General features: G+C 48.6%; 1 long non-coding RNA gene across 2 annotated transcripts in view; it reads left to right on the forward strand.

Moving 5' to 3' along the window:
- Positions 1-260: 260 nt before the first annotated feature.
- The window catches only part of LOC138569617 (uncharacterized), a 246,091-nt gene continuing 229,785 nt past the window's right edge, over positions 261-16,566 (forward strand). For both annotated transcript variants that reach the window (XR_011303278.1, XR_011303279.1), the window contains exon 1: positions 261-614. This is a non-coding gene — a long non-coding RNA (uncharacterized lncRNA). The remainder of the gene's footprint in view (positions 615-16,566) is intronic.

The following is a 16,566-nucleotide window of genomic DNA, read 5'->3' on the forward strand; positions in this document are numbered from 1 at the left end:
TTACTATCCTGGCTTTGCCAACGTATTGAAAATATTCAATGAAACTGTTTCCTTGTACGTGGGAGAGACAGTTCCTGCAATCGACGTAGTACTAATCAGAAATGGGAAGCTGTGACTTAAACTGGTAATTCCTTCTTCGTCTTCTAACTTGGAAATCGTGATACGGCGGTGGTTTCCGCTGAGTCGTCGTCTTAGCAACATGCGCTGCTTGTTTGATTTCCTCCAGGACGTCACCGGCCCTGTTTCCCCTCAGCTGACGCCTCGGGGAGAGACCCTTGCATCACGGGGCTGTGATGCAACGCGCCGTTACGCACTCACTGCAGCCGGCAGCCGGCCTTAAAAGGCACCTCTCTTTTCATGGGCGCGTCACGGGAACGTGTGCCATCGCAGTCTGCTTTCACGCACGGGCTGGGCGGGAACAGCACTGCGAGGAGGGGAGGGTGCTCTGGGAGGCGGCGAACAAGAGAGGAAAACCGAGAGGCAAGCCAAGCCAAGTCAGCGAACATGACAAATATGGCAACCGTTTCGCAGCAGCAGAGATGTATGAATAGAAACGGAAGCGCGTGAAACTCTATCATCACTGCCACCAGACAAGAAACGAAAGGGGATTCCAGGTCTGTGAAATCAAGTAACCTCAACAGCATGCAGCACTATAACACCATTTGTAGTTGCACAAAAATACACCCAATTTTTGATGTGCAGATGCTATGCAAATCAACGAGGCACTTTGATATATGGTATGACATTTATAACGCGCCTATACACAAGTGTTTCAAGGCGTGAGAGGCAAGGGAGGGGGAACAGAGGGAAGACAGAGACAACGATCTTACTAGGCCAGGTGACATTGAGATCGCGCAAGTGCAGGGGAAGAGGGGAACGGGAGAAGTGCGGTGGGGGGGGCGAGGGGTAGGTGGCAGTTGTTCTGTTCTGACTAGGGGTTATGTAAGTGATGTAGGTTTGGAATGTTGAGGTGTGGAATGTAGCCCCACTCTGGGTTCTATTGTTGGCGGTTGATCGTACCTGGCAAAGTGAGGGTCTGGTGGATGTTTCTACTACCTGTATCTTACTTCATATATATATGATTCCTGTAAAGTAACTTAAGTAAAAGTCTGAACTTTAACCTGCATCCGGTCTCATATGTATGAGGCTAACAGTGGCAACGAGGATTTAAAGACACTGAAAGCCGAGGTGACGGCAAGAGAGAAGACAGAACAGCTGAGCAGCGCCAAGGAAGAGGAGACATCCACCAGCCCGAGGGCTTCAAAGGTGAGCAGCCCCAACCCCAAAGGTGCCTAGTCTGTGATAGAGTTGGGATGTCGGCGGTGGTGGGCACCTGTTAAGGAGCCTTTGCCAGGGAAGTGGGCTACTATCCCTCCATTAATATAAGGGAAACCTACTACTACCGGAAAAGTTCAAATATTTTGGAAGCCTGCGGGAGAGGAAGCGAGTAAGGCCGTCAGCTGTGCAGAGGGATGGTCTAGGCGAGTGTCGACATGGCACTTTACGAGTGACATTTGCCATCGTACAAGGAATTTTGTTGGATGAAGGGCAAGCAATAAGGGGCGCAGTGTGTAAGACTCGGAGCGGCAATTAAAAGTAGCTAGATCGGGCTACGAGAAAGACAGGGTAAAGCCCATACCTTCTGTCTGTGCATTTCCAGTGCATATGTGGCTGGGCTGTGATTAAAATAAGGAGATCCGAGCTTCACGCTGACATAGAGGTTCTGATGATGTTGTCAAAACATATAACGGCCGCATCTGATTTGACACGTTCTTCACGCATTAAGAAGGTCCCTTCTAGTGACTGGAGTATGGCTCTCCTGGGAAAGCCGTGGGTCTGTGAGGATGGCGCTGTTTCACAAACAGATATTGACGGGGGTGTTCTGCACAAGACGGGCATGTAAGATGTTAATTACTCACGGTATGGGTAAAGAGTTGAAACTGGCATATACAGAAGATGACTTTTTGGCTGTGGATCAAGAGCAGCGTATATTTAGTGAAAAAAACCTGTTATGGAGGTGGGCTCTGTCACGTTGATATCTCCGTAGTTGGGGGGGCGGGGCCAGGGGAGGGGAAGTGACATTAGGTATGGGAAGTGACGGGTGGTGGGAGGAGGGTCAGGGCAGTCCTACTGGAGTTCAATAAAGAAAGACGTGTGAGCAAGCTCTCCGTGTCCGAGCCTCATTGCACGTGTGCCGCACGCAGCGAGTTAGGCAGAACCCTGCGCCGACACTAGTGACGAGGCGGGTGGCCCTCCTGCGAGGCACACATGCGCCGGATCGCAAGGGAAAGGCAACATCACTGCCCGCACTCCAGCTCTGTAGGTGCCAGAGTGCACAGAACGCCAGAGGCACGCAAGAGAGCGGCCGCTCCCAATGGCCTGCTAATCCTGCCAATTAAGGGAAAATTAGCATATCCTGGGCCGCAGCAGTGATATTAGAGACCTTGGAGACTCAGGCCAGATGACACTGGCCCCAGAGGAGGATGGAGGCAGCCTGCCAAGGTAGGCCAAAGCGCAAGGCCACACAAAGGAGGTTCAGGGCAACCAACCCCAGAAACAGCCACTTGATGGTGCTCGTGCCCCGTGGGGTGGTCATCTACAGGAGGAGGGCAGGGAGACATATCCCTTAAGCAGAGTGACACGTGGGGGAGCCAACAGCCTAGAAGGGAGTGGTGCTCGCGCCCCAGTGGCGGCCACACCCTGTAACCCTGTAATACAAGGACTTGAGGAGTACATAAGCAGGAGGTCAGGATGTCCGGTCAGGACAACGATCAAGGGGCACAGGCCCAGGGACAGGGCCCTCAGGTGGCAGACCAAGTCCCCTACAGGCTGCCCGACACGCTGGCATCCCATATGCGAGGAGCATTTGACATCATCGACAACAGCAACATAGGCCCCCGATGGGGTAAGTGGATCAGAGATTTTGAACTATACATGGGGGGCCAGAGGGCCCATAGAAGAGGATTGTCAAACGTGCCTATTGAAACTAGCCGTGGGATCGGCTACCACGGATATCATTGACGAAATGCTCCCAGACTCCATTGGATCTCTTCAAGAACTAAAGGATGCACTGCCCGCGTATTTTACACCCCACACCAATGTAGACTATGAAAGACACCTGTTTCACAGCACCAAACAGCAAAAGGGTGAGACCATGGATGCCTTTGTCATGAGGCTGCACACCAAGATGAAGCATTGTGACTTTGCGAACTACTCTAACACTGAGGCACTGAGGTCACAGATCATAGCGGGGTGTGAATCGCAGACATTCAGACGAAAGCTAGTTCAAAAACAACGCACCCTGGACGAAATACTCGCGCTAGCCCCCGCTGAGGGAGCCATAGACTCACAGGTGGAGCGCTTCAGTGCCCCCGCAACCGGAGAAAGCATCCACAAACTGCAACCCAAGAGAACATCAGAGGAGCTGTTTTGTTATAAGTGTGGTTTTGAATACCCCCACGAAGGGACCTGCCCTGCCATCGGTCAAAGGTGTGCCATGTGTGGCCAAGAGGGCCACTTCAAGTCGGTGTGCAGACTTTTCAGAGACAGAGGACGAGATTGGGCAAGGGAAACACCACCCAAATACAAGACGAGAACTCGGCCCTCTTCAGGGAACCACCCGGGACCCGCTTCCCAAGGACCATCCACCCAGGCCAATCCGGATTTACGTGAACGAGAATCAGGAGACGACAAACAAAGGAGAGAAAGAAGAGACAGAAGAAGATATGTCATGAGAGCGACACCGGAGCGAAGGTCAAGAAGGCACGTACACTACTTAGTAGAGCAATCACCATCAGACTCAGACCCCAGCTCCTCGGGAAGCGATCAGAAAAAGAAGGCATACGTCTATGCTCTAGGAAATCCCACTGCCACAGCACACAGCCACACTTTGATCATCAAGCCGAACGAACAACCCACGGAATTCCTGATTGACACAGGTGCCACCTTAAATGTAATCAGTGAAGCAATTTTCAAGGACCTGCCCACAAGACCTAAACTGATTCCCGCTGTCGTAGACATCTATGCCTATGGTGCCAAGGTACCCCTCAAATGCCTAGGACAATTTGAGGGCACATGTCAATATAAAGGGCATGAGAAAAGTTTATCTTTCCACGTCCTAGCAACCGAAACGGACAGCGGATGCATCCTAAGTTTAAAAGTGGCAGTCATGGGACTCATACATATTCTTTATAACATCATGGTTCATAAGTACATCGAACCCGTGGAAATGATCGCTAATCTATATCCCCGCATCTTCCGGGGCATCAGAAAGCTGAAAAATAGACAGATCAAGCTACACATAGACGAGTCCATACGTCCGGTGTCCCAGCACTACCGGGGGATTCCGATTAACATCCAAAGGAAAGTGGAGGATGAACTACATAAGCTGCTTGAGCAAGACATTATTGAGCCAGCCACCGGCTCCACCACCTGGGTGTCACCGATAGTACCAGTCACGAAGAAAGGATCCAAAGCGATCAGACTCTGTGTGGACATGAGGCGCCCGAACCAAGCCATCCAGAGAGAGAGAGACACTTGGCCCCACGCATCACTGACATGATACACCTGTTAAACGGGGCCAAAGTATTCTCGAAGCTGGACCTACAAAAGGGATATCATCAACTGGTGTTGAGCCCCGAAAGCCGCAACTTAAAAGCATTCGTAACACATCTAGGTCTGTTTCACTACAAAAGGCTAAGCTTTGGGGTATCCTCGGCTGCGGAAATATTTCAGGCCGAGGTCCACAACGTCATTCAGCATATACCCAACTGCCTTAATTATAGCGACAACATCCTGGTCTTCGGCACTGATGTCAGCAAACACGATGAGGCCCTCATGAAAGTATGCAAAGCCCTGGAAGCGGCCAACCTTGCACTGAACCGGGATAAATGCGAGTTCCGTAAGAGCACGCTGAAAGTCTTCGGCCACATCTTTTCAGAAACCGGCATGTCCCCAGACCCTGACAAAGTGGCATCACTAAATGATACGGCACCCCCGGCAAATGTCTCAGAATTACGATCATTCCTAGGGCTCGTAAGCTACTGCACCCAGTACATCAGAGAATTTGCGACAGTGAGCGAGCCCCTGCGGCACTTAACAAAACAAGATGCCACCTTCCAATGGACGGAAGAGTGCCAAAGGGTGTTTGAAGCCATCAGGAAAAGGGTTGCCAAGGCCAAGAACATGTCATACTATGACCCAGAACGTCAGACAGAGCTGACGGTAGACACCAGCCTGGTTGGGCTGGGGACTATTCTAGCAGAGAGGGACCCAAGTGATCCCTCGCGAATGCACATCATCGCATACGCCAGCCGAAGCCTATTGGTTATAGAGCAAGCATATTCCCAGGCAGAAAAGGAAGGCCTCGCCGTTGTCTCGGCCGGTGAACACTTCCATCTATTTCTGTACGAGAAACCATTCCAAGTGGTCACAGACCATCAAGCACTGCTATTTCTATATGGAAACCCTCAAGCCAAAATGCCACCTCGAATCTGGGGTTTGCGACTACAAGACTACGACTTTCAAATCATGCACAGGCCAGGGAAAGGTGACAACCCGGCTGATTTCCTATCCAGAAGGCCTCGGGAAGGGTGCACACCAGAACCATCAGTGGCGGACAGGTATCTCAGGTATCTGATACACCAATGCACCCCAGCGGGAATAGACATTGCCACGGTTGCTTGTGAAACCAAAAACGACCAGGCGTGTCGGATAATCTGTGAAGGACTTATGTCGGGCATGTGGAGAAGGGCCCAAGAGAAAGGAAAAGCAGCCAGAGATATGGTACATGCTGATGTCGAACGCCTGGTGCAAGTACGAGATGAACTAGCCTTATCCGATGACCACCTTCTGATCAAAGACCGCAGACTAGTAATCCCATTAGCTCTGTGAGCCAGGATCATCGATATGGCTCATGAGAACCACCGGGGAATCGTATCAACCAAACGCATGCTGCACCCGAAAATCTGGTTTCTCAATTTAGACTCCATGGTAGGCGAGGCCTTGAAGGCCTGCCCCACCTGTAGCCTCATCACACCAAACCGACACCCCAAACCACTGAGGATGTCCGAACTCCCGTAAGGGGTATAGGAGGCAGTGGCAGCTGGCTTCTTTGGGCCCATTGAAGGAGGTAGATACGTACTGGCAGTCATGGATGAATACTCACAATATCCCGAGACCCACCTAATTTCCTCGACTGTCGTCCACCACCTTATACCAGCCTTGGACCGCATCTTCTCTGCGTATGGTGTTCCAAGCGTACTCTAGACTGATAACGGGCCCCCAATCAGTGGGCACCAGTTCGCCCAGTTTGCGACCTATTTAGGCTTCCATTATCGCAAAATAACTCCACTGTGGCCCCAAGGAAACGGGATGATCTAGCAATTCATGGCCAATCTGAAACGAGCGCTCCAGATAGCCAAGCTGACAGGACAGCCTTATCAACAAGTGCTGAACCAGCTCATGAGAGACTATCGCAGCACCCCACACAGCACTACCGGACGAACACCCTCAGAAGTCATGTTCAGGCGGAACGTCCAGACCCGCATTCCACAAGCTCCGCTACAAGAACCAGCCACTGGTCTGGATCGAGAACTACGTGAACCAAATGAGGCTGCCAAGGAATGGATGAAGGACTATGCTGATCGAAGGAGAAGGGCCTTGTCGCCACAGATTGAGGTAGGAGACGTTTTGGCCGTACAACAGACACAAACCCATAAGCACCCCCCGCATTTCAGTCAGAGCCACTGTTCGTCACTCAAAAGAAAGGGTCCATGATCACGGCGGAGGGCTCCAATGACCCTATCACAAGGAACTCTTCACATTTCAAGAACATTCCCACTCTGGGAACTCATCGGCTTAGTGGGCGTGTAGTCCTCCCTATCGATTATGCCTCAGATGACCCCTACCAAGCGGATCAGGGGGACACAGATGACTCTGATCTGGAAGGTCCCATGGTGTGTGAAGCCAGTGGGAAAACGCCAGAACGGGCAAGCGCCTGCCCACAGCGAGCTCGGAACAAGCTGTGCTGCTGGATTGAAGAAATCTGCTAGGAGTCCCGCTATGTATTTGCGCCTTTTGTGAACATCCTGGCATTTGTTTAAAAAGGGGGAGATGTCACGTTGATATCTCCGTAGTTGGGGGGGCGGGGCCAGCGGAGGGGAAGTGACGTTAGGTATGGGAAGTGACAGGTGGTGGGAGGAGGGTCAGGGCAGTCCTACTGGAAGTTCAATAAAGAAAGACGTGTGAGCAAGCTCACTGTGTCCGGGCCTCATTGCACGTGTGCCGCACGCAGCAAGTGAGGCAGAACCCTGCGCCGACAGGCTCGAGCAAGAGGAAAAACTCGGAAGTGCATTTGCACAACGTCTGGAAGATCCACGAAAGGGGTGCCGCACTGTGTGAGCGCTGCGTGGTGGCTATTGAGGAGCTGGACCCTCACTGGGATCAAAAATGGGGTCACTGTCGTGCACGTGGGATGCTATTTGGAGAGGAAGTTGATACTTCCATTGCGGTCCTGGAAGAGTTAGACCCTGACTTTATTCGTTTCTTCAGAGAATTGTCTTGTTTCAACAGAAGTATTGAGAGTTAGGAAATGACGTGAGCTGTGACGCCTGGGTTATGAATTAGTTTTGTGCAACCTGTGGGAATGTAGTTGTGTGACTCACTCACACAACTACATTCCCACAGGTTGCACAAAACTAATTCATAACCCATGTGTAGAGGAAGAGTGTCGTTGCCTCTGTTTTTGGTGCCTAATACAGTGAGGTGCATTTTAAATGGAAAAATAAGTTTTTTTTTTTACTTTTCAGGTTCGTCTGGCAATTGATGGACTTTTTGGTGAGGTGATAAAATATAGGAATATTAAGTGCAGCATGTTTTTTCTTACAGGTCCTCCGAGTAATTTATGGACTTTTGAATATGAAAAGGGAACATTGTGTGCTGTCCAGGATGACCCGGTTGTGTCCTGAGTGTGTGATGTTGTGGTGCAGCAGGGTGCTGTAGCTCCCAGGATGGCCGGGTTGGGTCCTGTGTATTTGAGATTGTGGTGCAGCAGGGTGCTGTGGTATTTTCAGGATGGCCGGGTTAGGTCCTGTGTGTTTGGTATTGTGGTGCAGTGGATTGAAGTGCTGCATATTTCAGGATGGCCGAGTGGGTCCTGAGTGGGGAGAGTGAGGTGTTGTCTGGTAGTGGGTTGGTTGATGATTGGTGAGTGAAGTGGTTGGTTGTGTTGGTTGTGAGAGATGGATTGGAGCTGGTCTCCTCAGTATGAATCCAGCTGCAGAGCTCTCATGCTTGGATGGATGCTGGTTTGGGTTGTGAGCGTACATAATTGGTAGATGGTATGCGTTGAGTGAAATGGACTTGTTGACTGGAATGGAAGTTCTTTCAGTTGATGTGGAGTTGGGTGATGTTATTGTTGGCTCTGTTTTGCCTTTTGTTGGTATTGTTTGGGGGGGAAGATATGTTATGTTCTGACTAGGGGTTATGTAAGTGATGTAGGTTTGGAATATTGAGGTGTGGAATGTAGCCCCACTCTGGGTTATATTGTTGGCGGTTGATGGTACTTGGCAAAGTGAGGGGTCTCTGGATGTTTCTATTACCTGTATCTTCATCTATATATGATTCCTGTAAAGTAACTTAAGTAAAAGTCTGAACTATAACTTGCCTCCGGTATCATATGTATGAAGCTAACAGGCAGTGCAGTACATACGATCAACAGTAAAAAATAAATTAGAATAAATGAAAACAATAGGTAAAAGTGCAGCCAGCTTGTGGTAAGTGTAGGGGTGAGTGCAGACATCAAGTGGCAGGAGCTGGTGGTGACTGTAGGGATACAGAAACATCCCCCAAGTGCAGGGGTTCCCCAGGAGGCAGTACAGGTGTGCAGCTGGCAGGTGGAAGGGACCTGGGCCCGAGAAAACAGGGTATCCAGGTGACCAGTTCAGTTTCAGTCAGGAGTTCAGCAGGAGAGAGGAGGAGAGAAAGCAGAAGCAAAGAGGAAGGTCTTGAGGTGCTTCCGGAACTGGAGATGGTTCCCCTCGAAGTTTCAGGGAGGCTGTTCCAGAGGGAGGCCCCAGGCGAAGAAAGAGATCTACCACCAACTCGTTGCTTGGAGAAGCGACTGACCCTGAGGGAGTTGGAGGCGGATGAGCGAAGAGCTTGAGAAGGATGATATTTAGGAAGAGAGAGTTGAAATTATTGAATCCCCAGGCCACAGAAGGCCTTGTGGACAATGCAGAGGGTTTTGAACTTAATCCTCGCAGCCACTGGGAGACAGTGCAGAGATTTCAGTCCTGGAGAGATGTGATGCTTGGGCTTGAGGCCAAGGACAAGTCTTGCAGTCCTGTTTTGGATGAGTCGCAGAGGGCAGAGAGTAGAAGCAGGCAGATTTAGAAAGAGGCTGTTGCAGAAGTCCAGCCTAGAGAGAACCAGAGCTCTGGAGACAGTGAGCTTCTGGGGGAAGGAGAGGAAAGGAAGAATACCTCTGAGGAGGTGCAGCTGGTAGTGAGACCTCTTAGACACGTCCGAGATGTGAGGAGAGATGTGAGGAGAGAAGGCGAGTGTGGAGTCGAAGATGATCCTGAGGTTTTTAGCCTCACAGCTGGGAGACGGAAGAGGGCCAAGAAAGGCCGACCAGAGAGCGATAGGAAAGGAGGGAGCAAATGTGCTGATGAGGAGAATCTCAGTCTTACTGGCATTAAGGCAGAGTTTATTGGCGGCACACCACTCCTGGATAGCAGGCAGACAGTCAGAGATGAGAGAAGGAGAGGAGGTGGTGGAAGGGAACCTGAAAATGAGCTGAGTGTCGTCCGCATAGCACTGAATGTTTGGGCAGAGAGCAGCAATGCGATGGGCGAGAAGTGCCAGGTATTGGGTGAACCGCCAGGGAGAGAGGTTAGACCCGTGGGGAAAACCAGAAGTAGAGATAGAGGAGAGGAAGGACCCAAGTTGGACTTGGGAGGGTCGATCGGTCAGCGTTGCCAGAAATAAGAAAATTGTAACATTTGTGATTATGTTTTATTGTTGCTCTGAAAGAATTAACATATTTCATAGCTTACTGGAACAAGAGGTGCACGGCCTGGACTAAAATTACTGAGGACTAACCCTTGAACTGTCGGGAGAAGGGTTAACTTCAGAGACTGTGGGGGAGGGGTAAACTTACTTGTGTGGGGGTAACCATTTTGTATATTCTAATCTAAGGAGACTGCAGGTGCAGCTTCAATGTTACACCCTCTTAACTCGCTCCATGTTTGAAACCACACACTTAAGACCTGCTGTGAGAATGAGCTGTCTTCTGGCCTCACTTCCTTCCCAATCACTTCCCTGACGTGGAAGTACTAACATCCCATAACTATTTCAATTGACTAAAAATGTATGCCTTTGAATACAGGTGCTAGCAATGAAATGCCTCATTATTAATTGCCGACCCTTTGTTGACTGTGAAGCCACAGGCACTGTGTAACATCTGTGTCCTGATCTGTTTCGTTATGTAGGTCAGCCAGGTGCCTTTGTTCCTTACAGGCAATTTGGAGCTTGTGGCCTTCTCAAAATCTGGAGTGGATCGCTTGGTCAGCCACTTTCACTCAAACTTGGTAGCTCACTTGGTTTGGGAGGAGAGAGGAGCCATGCAATCTCAAGGTTACAACTTGTACGAATTAACTGGCCCTGCTGAGGTTGACGCATTCCTGAAGGTACACAAGGTGAGCGGACCAGGAATCAGTGAGCCTCCAACTAAAAATCCTAGAGGAGGGGTGAACAGCACGACAGTCGACGTCAAGAACTCGCAGGAACAGGACTGGTCATGGCTCTATGTTTAAAAAAGCTAGAGAACCCACAAAGTGCCTTTAACTTAAATTCAAAGTCGTCCATAATTCATGGAAAGTTTACGGTTTTAATAACATCTCAAGGGCAATGCATTGAAAGATCTCTCTTTTTAATAATCATATTCTCATGTTATAGGAAACAATGGCCACAAAACATCTTGACATAGAGGGGTTTGTAACTTTCTCAAAAGTGGCAAAGAAGGGAAGGAGAGGGAGACCAAGTGGTGACTTGCTCATCGCAGTAGAGCTGTATTTGAACATTCAATATTTGATGATGGAAACTCTTTTTGACAACATACTTGCTGTTGGGGTTGTCGTGTTGGCATATGAGGCCTGTTAGCCTCATTGTGTGGGAGCGACCTAGTTGGGGTATGGGGTGGAGAAGGGAAGTGATGGGGGCTGAAGGGAAGCAGTTAGTCTTATGGAATAAAGCAGTGTGAACAGTCGACCAGTGTCCGACTCCTCGTTTCCTCATAATGCGGGCGGCAGGCTGCACAGCGATTGGTGTGAAGAGGGTGACGTGCAAGGCTGCACGGCACTGATAGCATAGACCTTACAGGGGTCACTACAGTCCCTTGTGGGAGGGAGTTTCTGTTTATCAATGTATAATGGAACCCTGTTTCCATTGAACTTTCTGTAATTCTTGAGGCTGAAGGGAGGGAGAGACAATTTATAGATATCACAGGGTGGGGTCACGGTCATGGATCGACCATATATTTTTTCGCACAAATTGGAGGTCTTCTGTTCGCCAATGAGGTTGGTGGACTTATGTATCACCGACCATCTGACCTTGAATGTGGTCATCAATCTCCCAGTGAGCTTTAACGCCCATCACCTCCCTTCTGCATTTCTCGATATTGATCAGGGGGTTTGACAATCAAATGGAATGCCTCCTCTTGTGCAAACCTCACCAGGGTGCTACGTAGGGAACTAGAGACTTGAAATATCTGAAAGGGGAACACCGATAGAAACCTTTAATGAGTTGATGTTACGGTATCTCAGAGAGGTACGAAATAGAAAAAAAGCTTTACCAATTGGGGATTGGTATGCATGCTTACGACCATAGGATTGTCAAAGTGAAACAACAAAAAAGGCAACTGAGGACCCTGGTGAATGAACATCATACCCCAGAATCGTATCAGAGGACAAGAATTTCCTTAAAACCATAAAACTAAGTAGGCTGAACAATGACAAGTGGGAGATGCTAGAGGTGTTTAGGTCACACAATCCTGTATATTTATGGACTATAATCAACAACAAAAATGGCAATTCATGTGCCGGAATTAGTCTTGTCTGATTTTTGAAAACACGTAGGTTGAGCACTTTTATTTTTTATTTTTTTTATTTTATTGGTTTATAACAAACCTTTAAAATATCACACAAAAAATCACTTTTCTAGCCAATATGCTCGCCCAGCCATGAACTTAGCGTGGGAGCTTCAAATCCCGGTCGACAAACTTTGTATCCTTTGCACCTGGACAGAGAGTATGTACTATGGGCCATTAACAAGGCCAAGGCATCTCAGACACTGGGCCCGGATGGCCTGGCGCCTACAGTGCTTAAAATTGATATCCCTTATGGACAGGGGTGTTATGTCCCTTGTTTAAGTCCTTCTGGGGCAGTCATCGGATGCCCACTTCTTGGGTTTAGTCCATGAACATTCCCATTCATAAGAAGGGGGATGCTGGTGACCCAAACAATTTCAGACCCATAGCACTACTCGACGCCTCAAGTAACATTTTCGCAACACTCCTATTGAGAGAACTTAATGCTGTGTTTGTGAGGTGGGGGTAATTTCCTGATACCAAGTGGGATTTAGACAGGGAATGGGTACACCACTTAATGCTACCATCATGGCTCACCTCGGGGCCCTCATCAGGGCAGGCGGACATGGTGCGGCATATATGGCCTCATTGGATAGGAGTTCTGCGGTCGACCGTGCAAAAATCGCTCTGTGCTATGGTCGAAACTGCTGAACTGGCACGTTCTCACCCAACTGGTGCAGCTGCTGGACCAGCTGCACCAAAGTACATCTTTGAGGGTGAGACTGACCAAGGAAGGGGCCTACATGGGGCCAGTACCAACCCATGTGGGACTTAAACAGGGTTCCGTACTGGCCCTGTTACTCTATAATGCCTACATTTCGGACATAGACATGTTGTGGATGGAGGATATCACCTTTCCTGTTAGAATGGGGTATCTGAAACTGAACTGGATAGCATTCACAGATGATCTGGTCTTTTTTGACCTGACACCTGTTGGTCTGCAAAGAAAGTTAGATCTCTTTTCCTCCTATGTGTTTAAAAACAACTTATTGGTAAACAGATCCAAGTCTAAGTTGGTGATCTTCTCCAACTTGTCCAAACCAAAGACCATGGGCCTCATTACGACTGTGGCGGCCACGGTATGAACGGTGCCGGTAAGGGACTGGCACCATTCATGCCGGGCCGCCACATAACGAGTTCTGCAGCGGGACCCGCTCTGTACGCCTGGCCAGACTAGACGTGCAGAGCGGCACCTGCTAGCCGAACAGGATACTAACAACAGACCCGCCATTAACGGGTCCGTTGTTAGCATCCTCCCCATTCCCAGTGAGGGCTCAATGGGAATGGGGACGTAACGGGTTTGGGTCCCGCGAATGGGAATTACCGGGCCTGCAAAGGTCGGAATGGCTCGGTAATTCCCATTTTGCGGGACGCAGACCCGAATTTGGGGGCAGCCATGCCGCTAAAAACGACATGGCTATCTCCAAACTCGCAATGAGGCCCCGTGTGTTGGACAGCTAGAGATCAAAGACTCGAGAGAGTTTTGACAACCCGTTACTTGGGCTATAATTTAACTAACACCTGTTCCATGTCAAACACCATGGAAGGGTTGAAGGCTAAGGCGAAACCGCTGGTTTCGCAATTAAAGAGGGTCTACAGTTTACTCTGCAGTTTCTCTCTTGCCTTTAATAAAGTACTACCTAGCCAAGGTGGAACCTATCGTCCTATATGGGTTGGATTCCACATTATTGGAACTGAGAGACATCCTTGATTACATGCAGGGTATGATTTGAGTTTGCCGCAAGGGTTACCCAATGCAATTATCCAACATGAGCTGGGTTTAATTTCACTGGGGTCAAGGTATCAGTGAAAGCAACTGACTTATGCTAGGATCGTTGGGCCCCGCACACACTCACTGTATGAGGACCTGGGGATTATCTGCCAGCATGAGACGGTTGCCTCACTGGTTCTATTCAAAACTTTCATGATTACTCTGTTGGGCGAAATTAACTCAACAGAGGAGGAATTGGTGAATAGGTCCGCTGTGACAAAAAGAAGCTGTTGACGGCAGACTGGAGCTGCACAATACAAAAGATGGGGGCTTACCCGTCCTATAGGGAATATGCAAGCTTCCCCAGGAAAAGAGGCAATCTGTCTAAATACATCTCTCTGTTTCCATTGACAAGAGCACACACCCCCTACTTGCGGTTCAAACTGAACATTTTACCTGCTTTGGACCGGACTAATAAATGGGCTGGTAAATCGTATGTGGTTTTCAGTATGCCGACTCTGTAGGAAATCTTCTTGCACAGAGTCATTGAAATATCTAATGCTCTTTTGTACCAGCCTAACAGAGTGTAGAACATTGTATTTTGGGGGGTATCTGGGGACTGAGGGGAGACCTCAGGATATCTCTGGGCTCGGTTTATGTGGGGGGACAATACTTCACTTGTTTTAGCATTTTACAACTTTTTAAAGGAGACACTTGATACGCCTGAACTAAGTGTATGCATGTGCTTATATTTTCTTTTTTCTCTTTTTTTATATAGGTTGCTTGACATTTTCACATGTTTGAAAAAAAGAAATTGTGCGGTATTTGTTGTTTTTATGAAAATCTTGCTTTGTACTTTATCCAATGTCAAGCTGTAACACAATTAAAAAAAAAGCCTGGTTTGCCCAATGGTCGTTGCACCAATGACTGGAACTCTGCAGCGTTATCAAATACTTATGCACTATAATTGCATAAACATTAATATTTCACAGGCAATGGTGACTCCATCGTGCATTCCATACTTGTTAGAAAGTGTTCAAAAGGCCAGCTTCTGGCTCTCTTAGTGTGCTGGGGGAAGGGGTTCTGGTAGCACTGTGCAAGGGGAAGGAGGAGGAAGGCAGTACTTGGAGGGCTGAACAAAGGGTCAAATATTTTGTGCCAACCACAGGGACGGCACATAGCTTCCCACAGCCTGTTGCTCCAGAATCTCTGCCGGCTTCGAACCTCCTCAAGCCAACGATCAGGAATGGAGGCAGTGTGTGTGATTTCGCTAAGTGTTTAGGCAATGGCCCCCTAACCCTCAAACAGGTCCCGAGTGATGCACATTTTTCACAGAGCCCCGTTCCATTGGGTTCTGAGTCCTATTTCCTTACTTCATGAATAGGCAAAAAATATAGCACACCTTTCAGCATGCCAAGGACTGAGGGTGGTGGGCAGTTACTACATGGTATGGCCCTTTAATCTCACCATTGTGTTTATTAGAATGTCATGACAGCCAAGCTGCTAAGGGTCTTTTGTTTATTAAGGATAGCTTAGGGACAACCTGTTTGTCTTGGAAGAAAGACAGTGCATTGCAACACAGGTTCGAATCCCGATTCTGCGCTTAGAAACGACTCGTTGGTATTAAGCGCGTCATAAATAGTCAGCGTTGAACACTCCACCCATGTTTTTTTTCTTTTAAAGTACAACAAACATGGCTGCCATAGAAATGTTTAACTGGTGCTTTGGGAAGTTCATCATCTATTTCGATAGCGGTCACAGACTGTGAAGTTGAGTGTAGAGTGGCTTGGGCATGTCAATAGAGACAGGTACAAGAGAAGAATTACATTTATTTTATTTAGGCATTTGGCGCTAGAACGTACATTGAAGGCAAGCATGGTAATTCATGTAAACAGTTCCTTAATAACATGGGTTTTCGACTTGTCAGTGTGATGTAATAAGGCAAGTGCAGAACATTCTCCTTACAACACAAGATCATAATAACAGCGGATTTGCGGAGAATAGCAGTCTTGAGTTGTTTTCTGAACACCCAGTACAATTGTTCCGCTCTGAGTGATGGTGGTAGTGCGTTCCGGTCTTGGCCGATGTAACCGGGGAAACTATATTCCCCCCCGCTCTCCTGCGCCTAAAGCACAGGCTATTGAGTTGATGAGCGTATGGAGAGTGGGTAGGTTTGGTCGAGTCCTTTTTTTGTACAGTTCTATGAGAGATAACTGGGGACTTTAGTAGCAAGGGGCGTGCGAATACAGGAGTCAAAGCGCAGAAAATTGATCTGGGAAGGAGACCATGAGCAGACAATGATGCCACCCAGAATGCTGACATATACCAGGAAGTAGCGACCCAATTACTTCCAGGTAATCTTCATTACTCCTTGTCCAACTCTTCCTCATCACTTTTTTAATTTTTCTTTTTCCTTCTTTCTTACTGGGGGCATATCACCGGAGGCTGTGTGTACCGAGGTGTACTTGAGGAGCCATTCCCGTAAGAGCAACCTCTCAGGGGCGCTAGGGTAGTCACCGGAAGGCCTTTCAGAAGGGCATTGCCGCTATTCCGGTTGGAGAGGTTTAAGGCTTGGACAGCAGATCTGAAGTTGCTTTGTGTAATGAAAGGCTTGATTGTACGCAAGAGGGAAAGTTGGTAGTAAGCAGTGTGTGTCTTCCTTGCTATGTGTTGCTTGAATGAGAGTTGTCTGTTGATGTCGAGCACA

The sequence above is a fragment of the Ambystoma mexicanum genome, chromosome 2q (genome assembly GCF_040938575.1).
Source record: "Ambystoma mexicanum isolate Mex_15411 chromosome 2q, UKY_AmexF1_1, whole genome shotgun sequence".
NCBI lineage: Eukaryota > Metazoa > Chordata > Amphibia > Caudata > Ambystomatidae > Ambystoma > Ambystoma mexicanum.